This window comes from Petaurus breviceps, unplaced genomic scaffold (genome assembly GCF_028583685.1).
Source record: "Petaurus breviceps papuanus isolate PSGF00001 unplaced genomic scaffold, PetGlider_PUasm1.0 129, whole genome shotgun sequence".
NCBI classification, from domain to species: domain Eukaryota; kingdom Metazoa; phylum Chordata; class Mammalia; order Diprotodontia; family Petauridae; genus Petaurus; species Petaurus breviceps.
Genome location: NW_027185665.1, coordinates 12490388 through 12512557, shown reverse-complemented (window position 1 = coordinate 12512557; position 22170 = coordinate 12490388). Strand labels below are relative to the sequence as shown.

General features: G+C 35.5%; 1 protein-coding gene across 1 annotated transcript in view; it reads left to right on the top strand.

The window, feature by feature from the left end:
• LOC138173606 (netrin receptor DCC) overlaps positions 1-22170 on the top strand; it is a 1060615-nt gene that overhangs the window by 120516 nt on the left and 917929 nt on the right. The gene's annotated exons all lie outside the window — the stretch shown is intronic.

Here is a 22170-nt window from a genome sequence, read left to right as displayed (position 1 = left end):
AAAAAGAAATTGAACAAGCCATCAGTCAACTCCCTAGGAAAAAATCTGCAGGGCCAGACAAATTCACTAGTGAATTCTATCAAACATTTAAAGAACAATTGATTCCAATACTCTACAAACTATTTGGGAAAATTAGTGAAGAAGGAGTCCTACCAAATTCTTTTTATGACACAAATATGGTACTGATTCCTAAATCAGGAAGAGATAAAACAGAGAAAGAAAATTATAGACCAATCTCCATCATGAATATAGATGTAAAAATTCTAAATAAAATACTAGCAAAAAGACTACAGCAACTTATCTCAAGAATAATACACTTTGATCAGGTAGGATTTGTTCCAGGAATGCAAGGATGGTTTAATATAGGAAAACCATCAGTATAATTGATCACATCCACAATAAAACTAGCAGAAACCACATGATCATCTCAATAGATGCAAAAAGGCTTTTGACAAAATACTACATCCATTCCTGTTAAAAACGTTAGAAAGTATAGGAATAAATGGAGCCTTCCTTAAAATAATAGGTAGCATCTATTTAAAGCTATCAGCAAGTATTATATGTAATGGGGAGAAGCTAGAAGCATTTCCCATAAGATCAAGTGTGCAACAAGGGTGTCCACTATCACCCCTTTTATTCAATCTGGTACTAGAAATGTTAGCAGTAGCAATTAGAGAAGAAAAAGAAATCAAAGGAATCAAATTAAGCAAAGAAGAGAACAAGCTATCACTCTTTGCAGATGATATACTTAGAGAATCTTAGAGAATCAAGTAAAAAACTACTTGAGACAATAAATAAATTTGGCAAAGTTGCAGGATATAAAATAAACCCTCATAAATCCTCAGCATTCCTATATATTTCCAATGAAATTCAACAACAAGAGATAGAAAGAGAAATCCCATTTAAAGTTAGTGTAGACATTATAAAATATTTGGAAATCTACCTGCCAAAACAAACCCAGGACCTATATGACCATAACTACAAAACACTTTTCCCACAAATAAAGTCAGATCTAACTAATTAGAAAAATATCAATTGCTCATGTCTGGTACAAGCTAATATAATAAAAAATGACAATTTTACCTAAATTAAATTATGTATTTAGTGCCATACCAATTAATTTACAAAAAAAAAAAACTACTTTATAGACTTAGAAAAAATAGTAACAAAATTCATTTGGAAGAATAAACAGTCCAGAATATCAAGGGAATTAATGAAAAGAAATGCTAGGGAAGGTGGATGAGCTATACCAGATTTCAAACTATATTAAAAAGGAGCAGTCATCAAAACTACTTGGTACTGGCTGAGGAATAGAGGAGTGGATCAATGGAATAGATTAGGCACATGAGATTCAGAAGTCAATGACTATAGTAATCTACTGTTTGATAAACCCCCAGACCCTGGTTTTGTGGATAATAACTCACTATTTGACAAAACCTGCTGGGAAAACTGGAATATAGTATGGCAGAAACTGGGCATAAACCATTATCTAATACCATATACCAAAATCAAGTCTAAATGGGTGCATGATCTAGGTATAAAGGTTGATAGTGTAAGAAGTCTCCTAAAACAAGGAATAGTTTGCCTATCAGACCTGGAGAGGGAAAGACTAGAGAACTTTATAAAATGTAAAATGGATAATTTTGACTACATGAAATTGAAAAGCTTCTGTACAAACAAAGCCAATGTAACCAAGATTAAGAGGGAGGTGGGAAATTGGGAAAGAATCTTTACAACCTGTGTCTCTGACAAAGGACTTATTTCTAAAATATACAGAGAACTGAGTCAAATTTATAAGAATAAAAGTAATTCCCCATTTGCTAAATGGTCAAAGGATATGAACAGGCAGTTTTCAGAGAAAGAAATTAAAGATATCTATAAGCACATGAAGAAATGTTCTATATCACTATTGATTAGAGAAATGCAAATCAGGACAATTCTGAGGTACCACATCTCACCAGTCAGATTGGCTAAGGTGACAAAACAGGAAAATGACAAATGCTGGAGAGGATGTGGGCAAATTGGAACACTAATGCCTTGCTGGTGGAGTTGTGAACTGATCCTTTCTGGAGAGCAATCTGGAATTATGCCCAAAGGGCTATAAATACTTTCATACCCTTTGATCCAGCAATACCACTCCTAGGGTTATATCCCAAAGAGATCATAGAAATGGGAGAAAGACCTATATGTACAAAAATGTTTATAGCAGGTCTTTTTGTGGTAGCAAAGAATTGGAAATTAAGGGAGTGCCCATCAATTGGGGAATGGCTGAAAAGTTGTGGAATATGCATGTTATGGAATACTATTGTGCTATAAGAAACGAGGAGCAGATGGTCTTCATATTTACCTGGAGAGGCTTATACAAACTGATGCTGAGTGAGAAGAGTAGAACCAGGAGAAATTTGTACACAATTATAGACACAACGTATGTGTGATGACCAACTTTGATAGACTGGACTCTTCTCAGCAATGCAGTGATGAAATATGTGCATCCAGAGAAAGAACTGGAAAGAACTAAGTTTATATCCAGGTGGAAGCAAAATACCTGATCTTTTTCCTTCTCTTGTTTGGTTTTATGTCCTCTTTACCATTTTTCATTCCAGCTGGTACAATCCGTCTTTATAACCTGACTAATGTATAATGTGAAAGTATTTACAGATCCTATACTTGACTATAAGCCGCCATGGGGGGGGGGACAAAATGTGAAACTCAAGGAATTGTGGAATTGAATCCTGTAAACTAAAAGGAAACAAACAAATTAAATTTTAAAATTAATTAATTAATTAATTAAAAAAAAAGAAAGAGGCTACATTCCAAGTCAAGGGAGAAGGTAATCATGATCTTTATCTCTAACAATTTGATTGATATCTTAGTGCTATAGTTAAGGAAGGGTTTTTTTGTTTATTTTTATCGTTGTTGTCATTTGTTTTTGTTGCTATTGTTTTGTTTTCTCCCTAGCTCTTTGGGTCTGATGTGCAAAAAAAAGTATTTTGGAAGAATGGTTTCCTAACATTAAGGTCAGCCTGAAGTCAGTTAATAAAAAAAAGTCTAAGGTTCACTTCAGACTATCTTTCTCAGAGTGCTTTATTAAGACAGATTCTTCATCCTAAGAAGTAAAACCCAGCAGGCAAGAACCCTTCCTTCTATTTCCAGATGGATCTAAACTGCGGGGGAGGTGTTCCTTGACTTGAATATGGACATATTGGTTCTCCCCCTTTGATTAAACAATACTCAGAATACAGCGGTTCCTGGGGTGACCCCTGCTCTATCCCATTAGGGAGCATGAGATTGGGGAGCAGGAATAAGCAGCTAACGTGTACTTGAATTGAGGGGCATACTGGGCTCATTATGAATTAGCAGAGGGCCAAGAGAAATTTACTAAATTTGATTGAATGCTTGAAGAAATAAATGTTATCATTTTTTCAAGTAGAAAAAAATACATTTTAAAATATTCCTGCCTGTGGTACATTATTGGCTTTGAAAGTTGTTTTTGTTTTTGTTTTTGTTGTTTGTTCATCTGGTTTGGTTTGTGTTATTTAGATGGAAGCAAGGAAGAATTTGACGCTTGGCTAGGAAAATAAGCAGAATCTTTCTGATACCGAGCTGTGAACTGTCTTGAAAGTTTGATTTCTAAAGCAACACACATTCAAATCTTTTTTTTTCAAAAAGAAATGACTAAGTACAAGAATTTTTTTGTTTATTTTTATATTATACATGGGTAGCAATATGCATAAAATTTAGATAGCACTTGTCATCTATAGAGATTCATATTATCACAGCCTGGATAGCAGCAGGGCAGAAATGGCCAGAGAAAGCCAAGGCTAACAGGATGTGACCTGGCAGATAACCTGAACTAGGTAAGCTTATGGTCAAGTTCAAGGAAGCCAATAGATATCAGAAGGATCAGGGGCACCATGGGATCAGTTAGGTAAGAAATCAAGGACATCTAAGGTAGAAAGGTGCACACAGGTGTTCTGAATAGAATAGAATTGAATAGGGGTACCTGGGAAATGTAGCATCAAATTGATTGAGAATCCTGAGTGTTCAGCCATAAGATAAATGGAACAACAATTTTGTATTTATTAATTGAAAATGTTAATTCTTATGGGAGAATAATATCACAAAAAGTGGGGTTCGAAATAATTCAAAATGGTGTTTCTCCATCTCGATGGATTAATAGAGTCGGTGACAAATCTTTACTGGTCCACAAAACATTTAATAATGAAGTGACAGATCTCAAAATATCTAAACTTAAAACTAAGCAAATGCCAGGACAAACAAGACAAATAAATACCTGATACCCACTCATTTCCGAGGTAGCCTAGATTCTTTCTCCTCTTCCATTTTCCTAAATCATGTTCCTCCCATTCCAATCTCTCTTCTTCCTGGTCCCTGATCCTTACCCTGAACTGCTTAAATGCAGAGCACTGATATACTCACTTAAACTATGGTGGATTTATTTTTAAGCAATCGGGGTTAAGTAACTTGCTCAAGGTTACACGGCCAGTTATTTCTGGGTGTGGTGCTGAGTGTCTGAGCCTGGATTTGATCCAGATCATCCCGACACTGGAGCCAGTGCTCTTACTTGCTGAGCCACCTGGCCACCCAACTATGGTGGATTTTAATAGGGAGTTGAAATATTTTGTCTGCAGGAGAATTTAGGTGATGGAGTAGTATCCCCAGCCTACCCGCAGCCCTGTGCTATTTAGTAAATAAAGACAAATCACAAGAAAATAGGATAAATATGGTATTATAGTCAGGGAATAGTATGTATTTAACCCATCTCCCTACTTCTTTATCTACATCTAACACAGTTTGTTGTTCAGTCATTTTTCAGTCATACCCAACTCTTCATGACCCCATTTGGGGCTTTCTTTGCAAAGATTCTAAAGTGGTTCACATTTCCTTCTCCAAATCATTTTATAGATGAGGAAACCAAGGTGAGCAGGATTAAGTGACTTTTCCAGGGTCACACAACTAGTAAGTGTATGAGGTAAGATTTGGATTCAGATCTTCCTGACTCTACGCCAGATACTCTATCTATACATTTTAGAAAGTTTGAGACTAAGTAGCTGGGGGTAGAAAATGAGGAAATCGGTATGGTCTTGGCATTTAATATACAAAGAACTGGACTGGAGTACCTTGGTTGTATGTCAAAGAATAGGTAATATGAGTTGGGTACCTAACCTAGGAAGCATGTGGCAGAAAGCATCAGGAGCCCAGGTAAATAGTTAAGAAAATATTATTTATAGATATACATTCACACTTAATATATCAATGTGTACACATAAATGTGGTTATAATAAATACAAGATCATTACAAGTATATATAAGGGGTGTTGCGAGGTTCAAATGAAATACTTTGCATAACTTGAAACAAAATATAAATGCAAGTTATTATTGCCAACATCATCATCATCAACATCATCATTCTATAGATAACCAGGCCACCAATCTGATGATGACTTCATTCTCTTCAACAAAGTTTATAATAGAACAGGACCAGAGTATGCTAGTAAATTTTTAGCAACTGAGATGAAGAGATATATGAGGATACTTTAAAATTAAATCTGTATTATAAACTCTTTCTCACAGGTAGACAAAACAAGAAATCAAGCCCAGATTTGTAGCCTATTTCAAAGATGTAAATGCTTACTTTAACAATGGGCTCTCACAAATGCCAGCTCCAGCACCCTCCTGAGGTGGTTAAACTAGCAGTTGAGGGACTGGGGAGTGAGTTTCAGAAAAGGTTTCCTGCATAAATTGGTATTAGAGATGTTGTGAAAGAATTGCGGGCTTCTATAATGCAAAGGTGAAGAAGGAGGTTATTTAAAGCATGAGGGACTTTCAGGGCAAAAGCACAGAGATGGGATATTGCATGGCATGTGTGAAGAACGAGATAAAGTGCATTTGGCCCAGGTGGCAGGTGCAGGAAGAAAAATCATGTATGATGAGACTGGAGAGATAACAGAGAGCCAGTCTGTGAAGCACTTTAACAGCCAAACTGAGAAATTTATAGCTCGGGGAAATGAGGATCCAAAAGATTTTATTGGATAGAGGGAGTGTCATCATCAAATCTATGGTCATAGAAAATCACTGGGGCAGAAAATTAGTAGTTACAAAAAAAAAAAAGATCTGTATCCTAAGCCAAAGGCCTTGTGGATTAGAAGCAGTCCCTGATTTAAAAAAAAACACCTTACACATTCACTCTTGGAGAATCACTTCATCCACCTTTGAAGTCTGTCTTTTGAATAGGATCAGCAGACTACAAAAGTTAGAATGAATTGATATAATTGATTCCAAATTAGGAAAGCAAGTGTGCAGAGGGCATTCATGTGAGTTAACTATGACCAAAAGGGGTCAAGCCCTATATTCACAAACTCATCTGACAGTACCTCTAAGAGATCACAGTTGGCTCCAAATCCATGCTGAGATAAGTACTGACTCCATGAGGAGTGTATGAGATACTTAATTATCATTGCCACTCCATGTAGCTCCTGGCTCTTCCCCAAGGTCTCCATCTAGCCATTGGCCTATATAATCTATTTTGGGTAAAGATTGTCAACTAGGATTTCAATTAAAACTACTAGAAAATGTAACTGAACTCAGGTGTTTTTTTTCCTCCTCAAGCAAGAGAGAAGTAAACTAGCAAACCTGAATTCATGAAAATAAAAAGGATCAGAGAACCAAATTTCCAGCCATGTTTCCTCTTTCTCTCGAAAAAGAAAATGACATAATGAGAAAATCAAAAGAGCTGCAGGCATATTTGGTTCAAACAAGACATAGTTGTTGCTTTTGGGGTTTTTTGGCCAGAAACCATCAGAGGCTATCTCAGAGAGTATAGTGCACATTGGATTACATGAGTTTTTGTACCATAATTTGATTATTTATCATACATTGCCTCTCAAAATGCCAGCCTTCAGAACCAAACCACCCAGAATGTGTGTTGAGGTCTCCATGGCTGGATTCCTTGAAATACCTTTGCTTTAGAATCAGAGAATCAAAGAATGTGTCATATAGAAGTAATGTTAGAGATCATTCTCTACCACCACTACTATCCCCTTCTCACTTTAAAAATATCATTTTAGAAATGAGAAAACTGAGCCATAGAGAAATTAAGTGACTTTTCCTCAGGTACCTGGCTACTTAATAAGTAGTGCCCAGAAAAGAAATCAAAATTATTTTCTGTTAGATTGTTGCTATTTGTAAGAATTCTTTTGAAATAATGAATATGTTACTAACTTTTTGTCTCTGACAATTAAATAGCTAGATCCTATCTTTAATTCTTAATGTAATTTCTGATGACAAAAAATGCTATGAGTAAGACTTTTCTGATTCCCTGCAAAAAAGTGAGTCAAACATACAAATGCATTAATAAATGCAGTAAAAACAATAGAACCTATCAGAACCCTCAAGAATAAAGTTATCTTTATCTTATATGTATATGTGTGTGTATATATAAATATATGTTCATATGCATGTATATATTTATATATGAAAGATTTTGTGTAAGTGTACATATATATGCCTATGTATACATATGTATGAATATTGATGATTTATAGGGATTCATCTTATACTTCAACTTTTCTATAGTTATTAATTATATCAATTACATTTTATTTTTAATCCTGACCTTTTCTAAATAAGCAATCATATCTTTAAAAAAGAATAATTTTGTTTCCTTTAGTAAAGGCTAGACTAGATAATCTAGAAGGCAAAATATGTTGAGACCTCCATTAGGACTCCATCGTAGAAATCCAAGCATGGGACAAACCACATAGGGCTAAGCTAGGGTGATGACAATGCAGGAAAATAAGGGCAGGAAGATATGAGAAATACTGTTGACAGTGTTTGGCAGCAGATTGACTGCAGGAAACATAGGAGAAGAGTAAATAGGATTCTGACATGTTAATACTGTATGACTGGTAGAATTCCACCATATTTAAAAAAATAAGGAAGTCAGAAGGATCAAGAATTTATGGGAAATAAAATTCTCTCAATTTTGGACATGCTTAGGCTAAGATGCCAGAAGATTAGCAAAAGGCAAACAATCAATGGACAACTAGAAAAGGGAGTACAGAGTTTAAAAAAAATAGAAATAGGAAAAAACAATTTGTTTATACATAGACCTTTATAAAATCCTAGCATTTAAACAGAAAAAAAATCTTTCAGAAAATATACAGTTAAAACCCTTCATTTCACAAATTAAACAATTAAATTCCATGGAATTAAATAGTTTTCCCAGTGTTATACAAATAGCAAGTATCCCAGGGAAGATTTGAACTGATATTCCCTGCTCCTAGAGCTAGGATTATTTCTACTATGCTAGACTGAAGAAAAAGAAATGAATACAATAATCAGTAAAGAAATTATTGCATAAAAAAGGAAGATTAAAAGAATTTTAAAAGAATTTTGGGGGAATGTTTGCATTAAGTATTTAGGAGTAATGAGAGAAGACAGTGGAGAAGACAGAGGAGAGGTCAGAGAGCTATGAGGAAGACTTGCAAAATGTAGTTTCTTTTAAGTCAAGGAAAAAGTATCAGAGGATGAGAGTTTTTAAAAATTATTTTTTGTCATTTAATATTTCCCAAACATATAAAAGATTAACATTCAATTATTAAAGTTTTATTTCACAAAATTCTTTCCCTTCTTCCTATTTCTCTTCTTTGAGAAAACAATTTAGTATGTATTTTACATGCAAAGTCATGCAAAACTCACCTCCATACTAGCTATGTTGCAAAAGAAACACAAACAAAATAAAAGAATAAAAATAAAGGGGGGAGCGATATGCTTTACTCTGCATTGAGTGCAATTCTCTCTCTCAAGAACAGCATCTTTCATCATGGGTCTTTTGGAATTGTCTTGCATCACTGCCTAGATCAAAGTAGCTAGGTCAGTCACAGTTGATCATCCTTACAATATTGCTGTGGCTATATAAATTGTTTTCCCATTTCTGCTCCCTTCACTTTGCATAAGCTCACATAAGTCTCAGGTTTTTCTAAAACCATTCTGTTCCTCGTTTCTTATTACACAATAGTATTACTTCACACAACTTGTTCAACCATTGCCCAATTGATGAACATCCCCTTTGCTTTCAATTTCTTTGATACTAGAACTGCTATCAATATTTTTTGCACACTAGATCTTCTTTCCCTTTTCTTTTGTATCTTTGGGATAAGACCTAATAATGGTATTGCTTGGTCATAGGGTATGTGTAGTTTTATAACACTTTGGGCATAATTTCAAATTTTTCTCCAGAATGCTTAAATTAGTTCATAACAAAAACATCAGTGAATGCGTCCCAATTTTCCAACATACCCTCTATTTTTTGTCTTTTTTTTGTTTGTGTCATGTTACCCAATGTAATAAGTGTGAGGTTGTGTCTCAGAGTTGTTTTAATTTACATTTCCCTAATCAGTAGTGATTTAGAGCTCTTTTATTTTATGTGAGTAATAATAAACTTGATTTCTTTTGAAAACTGCCTGTTGGGGAAGTAGAGCTAACATGGCAGAGAAAAGGCAGGGACTCACCTGAGTGCTCCCAAATTCCCTTCCAAAAATTTTTAAATAATACCTCAAAACAAATTCTGGAGTGGCACAACCCAAAAAAGGAGGGGGCAAACTTTTTTAAGCCCAAAACAGCTTAGAAGGTCATCAGGAGATAGAAGCAGGACCTTCTTCCCCACTGCTCTGACTTCCACCTTCCCCAATCTATGTAAAAAGGGGACTCTAAACAAACCTTAGAGCTGCAGAACCCACAAAATGACACAGAGAACCTAACCTCCCACTGAGGACAGCCCAGCAGGAATTGGCCAGCACAGCACTCTGGGAGCCCAGCCCAGACCCATGCCAAGGCTTTAGCCCCAGGGCAGGCCTGACCAGATGTGGCTGGAGGGACTCCAGAACAGCAGCGGCTGTGGCCCTTTCCAGATTTATCAACACACAGATGTGAAGGACAAAGTGAGAGGTCAGTGCACTCTGGACTTTGTTTGGGACCAGTAAGTGGGAGTTCATGGCATTTGTCCCCCGGGGCGAGAAGCCACTGATGCGCGGCACAGCCAGCCAACTCCATGTGGCAGCTTCAGCTCCTGGCCTGCAGAGTGTAGGGGGACCAAGCACCAGTCTGAGGGGTAATTGCTCTTGCTTTGACCTGCTTGAATTGGATTGCAGTCTAGGGTGGAGGTCCTGGGGAGTATGTCCAGCTTGCCAGAGCATGTGGAGCCCTCAGAGAGGGTACCCATGTAATACCTCTGGCAACTGAGAAAGACTGGCACTGGCATATCAGAGTTTGTGGCCACAGGGGAGGGAGCCCTTATCAGACTTCCAGGGTGGAAAACATAGTTTGTGGTCACTCACAGACCAGAGCATAGGCCAAGAGAGTATTAAACACACCGCTCTTTATATCATGTTACCTGGAAAGAAATAAAAACTTATAGATACTCAGAACTGTCTGAGAGAAGCAGCAAAAAAAAAAAAAAAGCTCTGAACCTTGGTAGAATACCCCCTCCACTCCAGGAGCAGAACCCCACTTAAACTGAGGATTAAACATCAAGAAGCATTCGGGACAAAAGCTCCCTTCTGGTGGCAGAGTCCTATTGTGGCAAAAAGACAAGGGGTCAAGTGACTGAGAGGCGACATGACCAGGCAAAGGAAACAAAGCAGACAGAAGATTCCAACATTACAATCCTATTTTGGGGACAAAAAAGAAGCAAAGCGTGGAACAGGAGGAAGACAGTGAAGTCAGACCTCCTGCACCAAAAGTTTTAAGGCAAATACGAGCTGGTTACAGGCCATAGAGGACCTTAAGAAGCAGATAAGAGAAATTGAGGAAAAATTGGGAAGAGAAATTAGAACAATGCAAGAAAATTATGAAGTGAGAGTCAACAGCCTGACTGAGGAAAATAACACTTTAAAAAACAGATTGACTCAAATGGCAAAAGAGGCTCAAAAAGGCAATGAGGAGAATGCCTAAAAAAGACGAATTTGCCAAATGGAAAAAGAATCTCAAAAGCTCAATGAGGAGAGGCATTCACTCAGAATTAGATTGGAGCAAATGGAAGCTAATGCCTTTATGAGAAATCAAGATGCTGTTAAACAGATCCCAACAAATGAAAGAATAGAAGGTAATGTGAAATATCTCATGGGAAAAACCACTGACCTGGAAAATATATCCAGGAAAGATCATTTAAAAATTATTGGACTACCTGAAAGTCATAATCAAAGTAAGAACCTAGAAATCATCCTCCAGGAAGTTTTCAAAGAAAATTGCCCTGATGTTTTAGAACCAGAGGGCAAAATAGAGGTTGAAAGAATCCACCGATCACCTGCTGGAAAAGATCCCAAAAAGAAAACTCTTAGGAATATTATAGCCAGGTTCCAGAATTCCAAGATTAAGGAGAGAATATTACAAGCAGCCAGGAAGAAACAATTTGAATATTGTGGAAACACAATCAGGCTAACCCAGGATCTGGAAGCTTCTATACTGAGGGATCAAAGGGCTTGGAATATGATATTCTGGAGGTCAAAGGAGCTGGGATTAAAACCAAGAGTCACCTACCCAGCAAAACTGAGTATCATGTTTCAGGGAAAAATATGGTCATTCAGTGTAATAGAGGACTTTCAAGCATTCTTGCTGAAAAAACCAGAGTTGAACAGAAAATTTGACATTCAGATACCAAAAGCAAGAGAAGCATGAGAAGGTAAACAGGGAAAAGTAATCATAAGGAACTCATGAAAGTTGAACTATTAACATTCCTACATGGAAAAACAATTCTTGTAACTGATGAAACTTTTCTCAGTAGTTGAAGCGAATAGAAATATATGTGTGTGTGTATGTCTATATATGAGGGTATATGGGCATATGAATACATATGTGATGTGTGTATATATGTTTACAGGTATATATAGATAAAGGCACAGGACCAACTTAAAAAGGTGAAATTATGAGGTGAGAGAGTAATATAATGAGAGGAGATGGGGAGAGACAGAATGGGGTAAATTATCTCATACAGAAGAGGCAAGGGAAAATGGTCACAATGGAGGGGAAGAACAGAAAGGCAAAAGGGAATGGGTCAACTTTATTCCCATTGAATTTGGCTTGAGGAGGGAATGCAATACACACTAAATAGGGTATCACCCTCCAAGAGAGTAGGGGAGGAGATGAGGGAGGGGATGATGGAAGGGAGGGCAAGCTTGGGGAAGGGAAGTTGAAAGCACCTACTTTTGAAAAGGGACGGGATTATAGTAGAGAATAGGACAAGTGGGAGGTGGGATAGGAGGGAGGGAAATATAGTCTTTTACAATTTATCTACTATGTTATTGTTTTGCATTAGCCACACATGTACAACCTATACTGAATTCCTTATCTTCCCAGTATGGGTGGGTGACAAGGGAAGAAGGGAATGAATCTGGAATTCAAAGTTTTAAAATCAAATATATATATATACATGTGTGTGTGTCTATGTGTGTGCATATATATAGATATGTGTATGTATATGTGTGTGTGTGTGTATATATACTATTATCAACACTATTTTACATATAATTGGGAAATAAGATATACAGGCACTGGGGCATAGAAATCCACTGGAAAAGTCGAAAGGGGTATAGGAGAAAATATGGGAGAGAGCAGATTGGAGGAGAGGATATCCTGTGAGACTGCTATTTTGGGGGGGGGGTAGAGGAAAAATGGGGAGAAAATTTGTAACTCCAATTCTGGCAGAAATGAATGATGTAAACCAGAAGTTAATAAAGCATTTAAAAATAAGAAAAAAAAAAGGTCATCAGGAATGATCTATCTCATAGAGATGAGAGTGTAGTCCATTTCAGCACAGACTCAGCAAGTACAGGCCAGGCCCCAGAAAACTTGTAAGAGGCCTTGGGGGAAAATAGAATTAGTGTTGGCAAAAGTAGTTTCCTGAGCTCTTAGCCCACAGACAAATGTAAGGAAGGTGGATAACTGGTTAAAGTGAGATTATGGGCTCCCTTTGGTGGTACTATACACAGGACTCTGTTACATTGGCCACACTTACATCTAGGTTGCCGTTCTTAATTGCAGTCCCAGAGTTCATGGAAGGAGCACTGGCACATCAGAGTTTGTGACCACAGGGGAGGGAGCCCTTACCAGACTTCCAGGGTGGAAAATTTAATTTGTGATCACTCACAGACCAGAGCATAGGCCAGGAGAGTTACTAAACACACCCCTCTTTATATCATATCACCTGGAAAGAACTAAAAACTTACAGATACTCAGAACTGTCTGAGAGAAGCAGCACAAAAAAAAAGCTCTGAACCTTGGCAGAATACCCCCTCCACTCCAGGAGCAGAACCCCACTTAAACTGAGAATTAAAAATCAAGAAGTATGATGCAAAAATGAGCAAACAACAACAAAAAGAACCATAGAAAATTACTATGGTGACAAGGAATTTCAAAACATATACTCAGAAAGGCAACAAAGTTAAAACTGCTCTATTCAAAATCTCAAAGGAAAATAGAATATTAAATATATTGTTTTAAAATTACCTGTTTAAGAGGTGGCTAGGTGGTACAGTGAATAGAACCCCGGCCCTGGAATCAGGAGGACCTGAGTTCAAATGCGACCTCAGACATTTACTAACTGTGTGACTTTGGACAAGTCACTTTACCCCAATTGCCCTCCAAAAAGAAAAATAAAATACTAGTTCATATCCTTTGACCATTTTTTGAACGGGAAATGTCTTTTATTTTTTTCTAAATTTGGCTCAGTTCCCTATATATTTGAGAAATGAGGTCTTTATCAATGAAGTTTGCTGTGAAATATTTTTTTTCCAGTTTCCTGTTTTCCATCTGATTTTGGTTGCTATTAATTTGTGCAAAAAAATAATTTCAAGTAATCAAAATTGTCTATTTTACTATTTGTAATCCTCTCTACATGTCATTTGATCTTGATCTCTTCCTTGATCCATGCATTTGACAGGTTCATTTTTCCATGCTTCCCTAACTTACTTATGATATCACCTTTATGTCTGAATCACTTATCAATTTTGACCTTGCCTTGGTATATGGTTTGACATATTGGTCTTTGCCTAGTTTCTGCTAAACTTTTTTCCAACTCTCCCAGCAATTTTTGTCAAATATTTCATTCTTACCCCCAAAGCTTCAAACTTTGGATTCATCGAACACTAAATTACCATGATATGTTGTGTAACTATTCTATTCCATTGATCTACCAGTATATTTCATAACCAGTACCAGATATTATTTGATGATTACTGCTTTGTAATATAGTTTAAAATATGGAATTGCTATGCCCCCTACCCTAACAATTTTCCTATTGATTTCATTGATATTCTTGACCTTTTTTTCTTCCAAATCAATTTTGTTAAAAAATATTTTCCTAGCTCTATGAAATAATTATTTGATCATTTGATTGGCATGGCAATAAATTAGTATATTGACTTAGATAAGCAATTGATTTTTCTACAGTTGTTTCAGTCTGTACTTTTTGTCAAGTGTTTTAAAATTATGTTGATACAATCTCTGGTTTTTGCCATTGCTTGGCAGGTAGATTCCCAAGAATTTTATATTATTTGCAGTTATTTAAAATGAATTTTCTCTTTCTCTTCCTGCTGGATTTGGTTGGTTGTATATAAAAATTCTGATGATTTATGTGAATTCACATTATCTCTTGCAACTTTGTTGAAGTTGTTAATTGTTTCATCTAGTTATTTAGTTGATTTACTAGGTTTTTCAAAATGCACAGTCATGCCATCTGCAGAATGATACTTTTATTTCTTCAGTCCCTATTTTCATTCCTTCAATTCATTTGTTTTTCTTGTCCTGTTGCAGTAACTGGTAATTCCAGTACAGTATTGAATAATAGTGGTGATCATGGACATCCTTATTTCATCCCTGTTCTTAGTGAGAAGACTTTGACTTTATCTCCATTACAGACAATGCTTGCTCTTGGTTTTAGAGACACTACATATCATATTTAGAAAGATTCAATTCATCTCTATATTTTCTATTTTTTATAGGAATGGGTATTATATTTTGTCAAAGACTTTTTCTGCATTGATGTAATCATATGATTTTTGTTATTATTCACATGGTCAATTATGATGAAAGTTTAACTAATATTAAACCAACCTTGGGATTACACATATAGATTCCAGCTCATCATAGTGTATGATCCTGGTGGTAATACATTGCTGTAATCTCTTTGCTAGTATTTTATTTAAATTTTTTGTATTTGTATTCATTAGGGGAATTAGTCTAAAGACTTTCTCTATTTTTGTTCATCCTGGTTTAGGTATGATCAGCAATGTGTAAAAGAAATTTTGTATAAATACCTTTTTTTCAAATAGTTTCTATAGTACTGGGATTAATTGTATTTTCAAAGATTGGAAGTATTCACAAGTGAATCTACTCCTGGAAATGTTATTTTTCCTTAGGGAGCTCATTGAGGTCTCCTTCATTTTCCCCCCTAAACTAGGGTTATTTAATTATTTTATTTCCTCTTTATATTTTTGTAAGTTTATATTTTTGTAAATATTCATTTGTTTAATTTGGGTTGTCAGATTTAGTGACAAATAGTTGGGCAAAATAACTTCTGATAATTCCTTTAAATTTATCTATGTTGGTGGGACATTCAGCTTTTTCATTTTGTATACTAGAAATTTGTTTTTCTTTCTCTTTTTTAATTCAATTTAGCCAATGATTTCTCTATTTTATTGTAGTTTTTCCCACACAAAACCAACTCCTAGTTTTATTTATTAATTCAGTGCGTTTTTTGGTTGTTTTTGTTGTTTTTAGGTTTAAATTTCTATTAATTTTCCTTTTAATTTTCAGGATTTATGTTTGTGGTTGGCAAATTTTAATTTGTTCTTTTTCTAGTTTGTTATTGTTTTCCTAGTTCATTGATCTGCTCTTTCACATTTTTATTGATATACACATTAAAAAATACATGTTTTATCCTCAGTACTACTTCAGTTTTCCAAATTTTGGAATGTTGCTTCATTATTGTCATCCTCTTTAGTGAAATAATTCATTTGTTCTTTGATTCACTCATTCTCTAAGATTAAATATTTATTTTCCAAATAACTTTTAATCAATGCTTCTATAACCCTTTAAAAATGTCAATATTTATAGCTTTATGGTCTGAAAATGATACATTGAATATATCTGCTTTTCTGCATTTGGTTGTGAGGGTTTTATACCCTCATACATGGCCATAAAGTAGGTATAGGCAATGGAGTTGTTAAACAGTGTCTGTACCTACATTCAGTGCTAGCACAGGGATCCCCTGTAATCCCTTTCTGAACAGTTGCCAGGTCCCTTTATCATCTCTGGATGGGAGCTCTGGAAGATGCTGATGCTTCTGTCACCACCACCTAGTCCCACCATCGGTATTTCATACACACAGGCTTCAGGTCAGCCTCTTCTCTTGTCACAGATCTCCCTTCATGAACTCCTAAATTGTCTTCAGGAGGAATAATGTCTCACTGATATTTTATTGTCTTTGCCACTCCAGAATTTTATTTGAAGCATTATACATTGCCTCCTACCTGACAATTTTTTGGTGAAGATGTCATGTATAGCTAACAAAGAAGTTACTCCTCTATTTTCCCATTCAAGTTTCTCTAGAAGTCAATTATATCCAGATTTTCTAAAATAATATTCATCTCCTTGATTTCTTTCTTATTTATTTTATAGTAAAATTTATCCATCCCTGAGAGGGAAAATTTGAGTTTTCCCACAAATAGTTTTATTGTCTGTTTCATCCTTTAATTCATTTAACATTTTCTTTAAGAAGTTGGATGCTATGCCATTTGGTGCTTGTATGTTCAGTGTTGCTATTATTTCATTGTCTATGGCTACTTTTAGCAATATGCAGTTTCCCTACTTATCCCATTTTAATCACGTCTTTTTTTGCTTTTGTTTTGTGCTACCTCTACTTTTTTTTTTTTGCTTCAGCTAAAGCATGATAGATTCTGCTTCAGCTGCTTATTTTAATTCCATGTATGTCTCTCTGTTTTAAGTATGTTTTTTGTACTTGAAAGTTAAATTTTGTATTCAGCTCTGGTATTTTCACCAGGAAAGCTTGGAAGTCTTATATTTCAGTTGTTATTCCCTATATAGGATTATACTCAATTTTGTTGGATGGGATTTTTCTTGGTTGTAATCCTAGCTCTTTTACATTCCATAATATCATATCCCAGCCTCTCCAATCTTTTCATGTGGTAGCTATTAAATCTTGTGTTGTCCTGTCTGTGGCTCCATGGTATTTGAATGATTTCTTTTTGGCTAATTTAAGTAGTTTTTCATTGATTTGGGAACTTTGGAATTTGGCTATAATATTGCTGAGAGTTTTTATTTTGACATCTCTTTCCAAGGATAATGAGCAGATTCTTTATATTTCAATTTTACCCTCTGATTCAAGGATATCTGGGCAGTTTTCCTTGATTATTTCTTGAAATATAATATATAGGTTCTTTTTTTTATCAAGCCTTGAAGGTAATCCAGAAGCAATGGAATTGTTAAACAGTGTGTGTTTCTACATTCAACGCTGGTACAGGGCTCCCCTATAATCTCCTTCTGAACAGTTGCCAGATCCACTTGTCATCTCTGGATGAGAGTTCTAGAAGCTGCTGATGCTTCTGTCACCATCTCCTAGTACCACCACTGCTATTTCACCCAAGTGGGCTTCAGACCAGCCTCTACCCCCAAGTCACAGATCTACCTTTCTGAACTCCTAAATTATCTTCAGCTAGAACAATATCTCACTCTGATGTTTTGTTGGCTTTGTCAGTCCAGAATTTTATTTGAAATATTGTTTTAAAGTTCTTTGGAGGAGAATGTTGGGAGAGCTCAGGTAATCACTTTCTCTTCTCTACCATCTTGGCTCCACCCCCAAAATATTGCAGAGAAGCCAAAAATAATGAAAACTGAAAAGGAATTATTAGGTTTGGACATAAGTTTACTGGTGACCTTTAAGAAAGTGGTTTCAGAAGAATTTGGGGATAAAAGAAAAATTTATAGAAGCAGCTTGGGGAGACAGTACTTGATGATCATGTGGAGGCAATGATTGTACAGTAGTCTTTATCGAAGTTGGGTAATTAAACAATGTCAAAATATGGCACAATAGCTTGAGGGGGTGGCAAGTTGTTTTTAGACACAGAATAATAAGATAATCAGAGGGATAGGAGAAAATTCAAGACAAAGTAGAAAAAAAGAACATGGATGATTACAACTTGAAGGTTATGTCATTTGGTCAATAAGGATTTGTTAAGCACTTATTCCATTCCAGACACTGTATTATGTACTAGGAATATAAAGTCAAAAAACAAACAAATAAATAGAAAATTATCCCTTTCCCTCAAGGATCTCATATATAATGAAATATGAAAATAACTAGGCACATACAAGGTATATACAGAGAAGAGGAAGTTCATCTGAAACATGAAAAGATGGCATCAAAAATACAGGTAGTAGAATGCAGTTTTGGAAAGAATGTCTATATTTACCAAAAATTTTTTTAAAAAATTTAAAAAGAGGATGAGTTTAAATACAGAAAGAATTGATGTACTCCAATCAGTCTAGGGTGATTTGTTCTTAATTTAACAGAGACATAATTAGAACATATGATTTACATTCTATGCACCCCCATGATAACAAGTTATTTTGGGGTCATTTTAGTATCTCCATAATATACAGAACTCAGTGTGATTCTTTTTTATTGTAAAGAGCTAAATTCATGGATTGTAAATGAGAGTAGGATGAAGCCTCAATGTTCTGTGTCTAGCATCTGGCAGATTCAAAGGCATAAAGTCAACAGGGGCATATGGATGATGAGAGGTCTATAGACAGAAGAAATGGGCAATGTAGTGGAAGGTCAGAAATTCAACAAAAGAGGTGATGAAGTAAGGATCAATTTTACATTATAACAAAGGATGTGGAAGAAAACAGAAGTTCTTTTCTCTAATGGGCTCGATGGGGGCATTATACTAGGATAGTATCTTGTCATATAAAAGGACACCTTTGACAGATTGGATTTGTTCTTGGTGATAGTTTTGACATCTCTAGAAAAAAAAATAGGTCACTCCTTTATCTTGAAGAAAAATACCACAGTTTGAACAAAAGGAAAAAAAATGCCCCCACAATAGTTTTTCCTCTCTTCCTGTGCAACAATTCTGAAAGAAGGAAAATGACATTCTATCTTCAGCCAAACTGATCCCTGGTGACTGATGGGAGATTTATTGTAAAACCAGGTAGAAAGTGAGAAGAAATGGAATCGAGGCTTGGACATAAGAAGCCGCATCATTTTTTGCTCTATATTAATGAAAAATAACTTAGTTAAAGGCAAACTAGACTGAGAATTGTGGCCCTACCATATAGACAGCAAGTTCTGTATTTAGCTGTTGCTTCAATATTCTTGAATTCAGGGGTGCTTAATTTTTTTTAATCTTTGTGCCCTCTGTGTCTGGCATAGTGACTAATGATAGATTTTATTTTTAATTGATTGAGACATACTTCATTATTTTTCCACTATCTTTTTGGGTAGAAAAAGCACAACTTTTTAAAAGTTATACCACTAATCATTTGGTTGTATGTTTATATAATAACAGACATAGATTTAAAGTATTTTTAGAAGATTTAGAACATTTTTTTAGCTCTGGAAAAAAAAAGAAACAAAGCTTGAACTTTTAAAATATTTTGCTAACTATATCTTATTTAATTTATTTCCTTTACAGTACTATGTTTATTACCTTATATATTCAAAATCTTTCTTCTGAGAAGTGGTGAATGGTCTTCAATAGACTACCTAATGGGCACAACAATGCATAAAAATGTTGAAGAAGCCCAAATGCAGTAGATACTAGATAGAATCTATTTTCCCCCTATTTTGGCCTCTATGAAACAATATATAGACTCTGCATTGGATCAAAATGAAAACAATTTCTTTATTGTATTTTCTTTCATAATAAAAACAACACTGCCAGTTTCCCCAAAATTCTGCATAAGTGCTTCTCAAAAGAGGATGTGGATTATCTAGAGGATTTCTGTAGGGAATGTCTACAAAATAGAAAGTGAATTTTATAAACAGAATAATGTCCACCTATGATCATCCAATGGTGCAAGTGGGTTATCCTATATAAGTGTTTACATTATCAATTGGTGTTCTCATTTCTATTTTCTGACTCGGTAACTAAATAGTATCATGTAGTCATTTTCCTAAAGGTCTACTGATCAAGCACATAGAAAGTTGTATTCTGAAGTCTACTCCTTTCCCATCAAAACTAGCTTTTTCTTAATAACCTATCTTACTTTTAAGTCTCCTAAGGACTATGACAATGTATGAGTAAATAGATAGCAACACTAGATTAAAAATTGGAATATTGCCTCAGATACCTCTGGTAATTGACTGACAGTATGAGGATGTTAGAAAGCTTTTATATCTGTTAGCAGATATACTATGAAAAACTACTTCAAACCCCATTAGGAACAGATGATTTGAACCTTCTCTCTAATAGTTATAATAGGTATAATGCACACAACAGGAATATATACTTCTGACAGAGAATTCCATGTTGAAGTAAATTGATTCTTGAAATTTATTTCGACAAACATTTAATAAACAATACAAAAGCACATTAGGTGAAAGAGATTATAATGAATCTAAGACCACGTATAAAAAATGACTGATATAAGAGAGAGTGAGGCTAAATGCAAAGTAGAGCAGCAGAGTTTTAAGGGGAAAATGACAAGGAAAGACTGATTTTGCCTGGAAAGCATCACTGAGGAGATATTATCTGAGTTGGTCTGTGAAAAAAAAAAATAACAATTTAATGTATGGAAAAATGTGGCTAAGTTGATTTCTAGGTATGGGAGTGTCTTGCCAATATGATACCCAAAGCAGCCACTATGAATATGCATGTGTATTTCCAGGGTAAATTAGGAAAATATAAATAACTCTCTTTCTCAAAGGCAAAACCAAAATATTTATTCAGATACCAGAAACCCAATTCCACCATGGTAACATAGAAGTTTATACACATCACCAGTCCAGGAATCACTGACATCACCAAGCCTTCACTCCATTAGGCCTACCCACAAACAAGTTCCTCTAAGAAAAATTCCTCCCTCTCACTCACACTAACTGCTCTGCCTCAGCTCTACCTCACTCTCTTTCAACCCTGTCTCACTCTTTCTTCCTGCTCCATCCTTCCTGCTCTGCCTATTCAGTAAGGTCCTCCCACCATGTGCTCCATGTGACTCAAGCTTTGTGTGATTCAGGCTCCATCACATCAGTCAGCAGGGCCTGAGCTCAAAGCAGGTCATGTAAGCCTATTAATTGGCAGGAAAGATCTTCCCATCCTATTAACATTATAGTGAAATGGTATTAAAGAACAGGAATGGGAGAAAGTATAGTTTAACAGTTTTGAACATGAGAATAAATGAAGGGAAGTAATATAAGTGGAAGCAGGAGAATCAAATGAAAACTAGATTATGGTAGGTTTTTAATGCTAAGATCAATGATGATGACTGCTTTCCTTCATACTTAAAGAGGACAAAAATGTCATCATGACACTGGCATCAAGGTACCAGTCTATCCAACTATGGTTGATCAGAACAAAATGAGCTCAGAAGGATCTACCATAAAGCAAGCACAAAAATGAATATTTGGACTAGAAGTACCAGGAATAGCAGCTACTTGATTGGCATTTGGGGATAGTATTTTTTGTTTGTTTTGCTTTATTTTTGTTTAGTGGGAAAATTATGTGATCATGGTGGTATAGTAGAGAGATTATTGGAGTAAAAATTGGAAAAGAAATGGGATTGAATGTAGTGATATCAATTTAAAGCATATACAAATTTAAAATAGTTTTGAGAGATAGAAGGAAAGACAGGGAGAAAGAGACATAAACAGACAGAGACAGTAAGGAAAAAAGAGAGGGAGAAGGAGGAAGAGGAAGAGAAGGAGAGAAGAGGATGAGGAGAAGGAAGAGAAGAAGGCAGAGAAGGGAATGGAGGAGAAGGAGGAGGAAGAGAATAAGGAGGAGGAGGAGGAGGAGGACAAGAAGAAGGAGGTGGAGAAAGAACTAGGAGGAGAAAAGAGGAGGAAAAGGTATGGTGGATATTGTAATGAATTCTCTATCAAAATGTTTATTTTGAAGTGTTGTCAATATA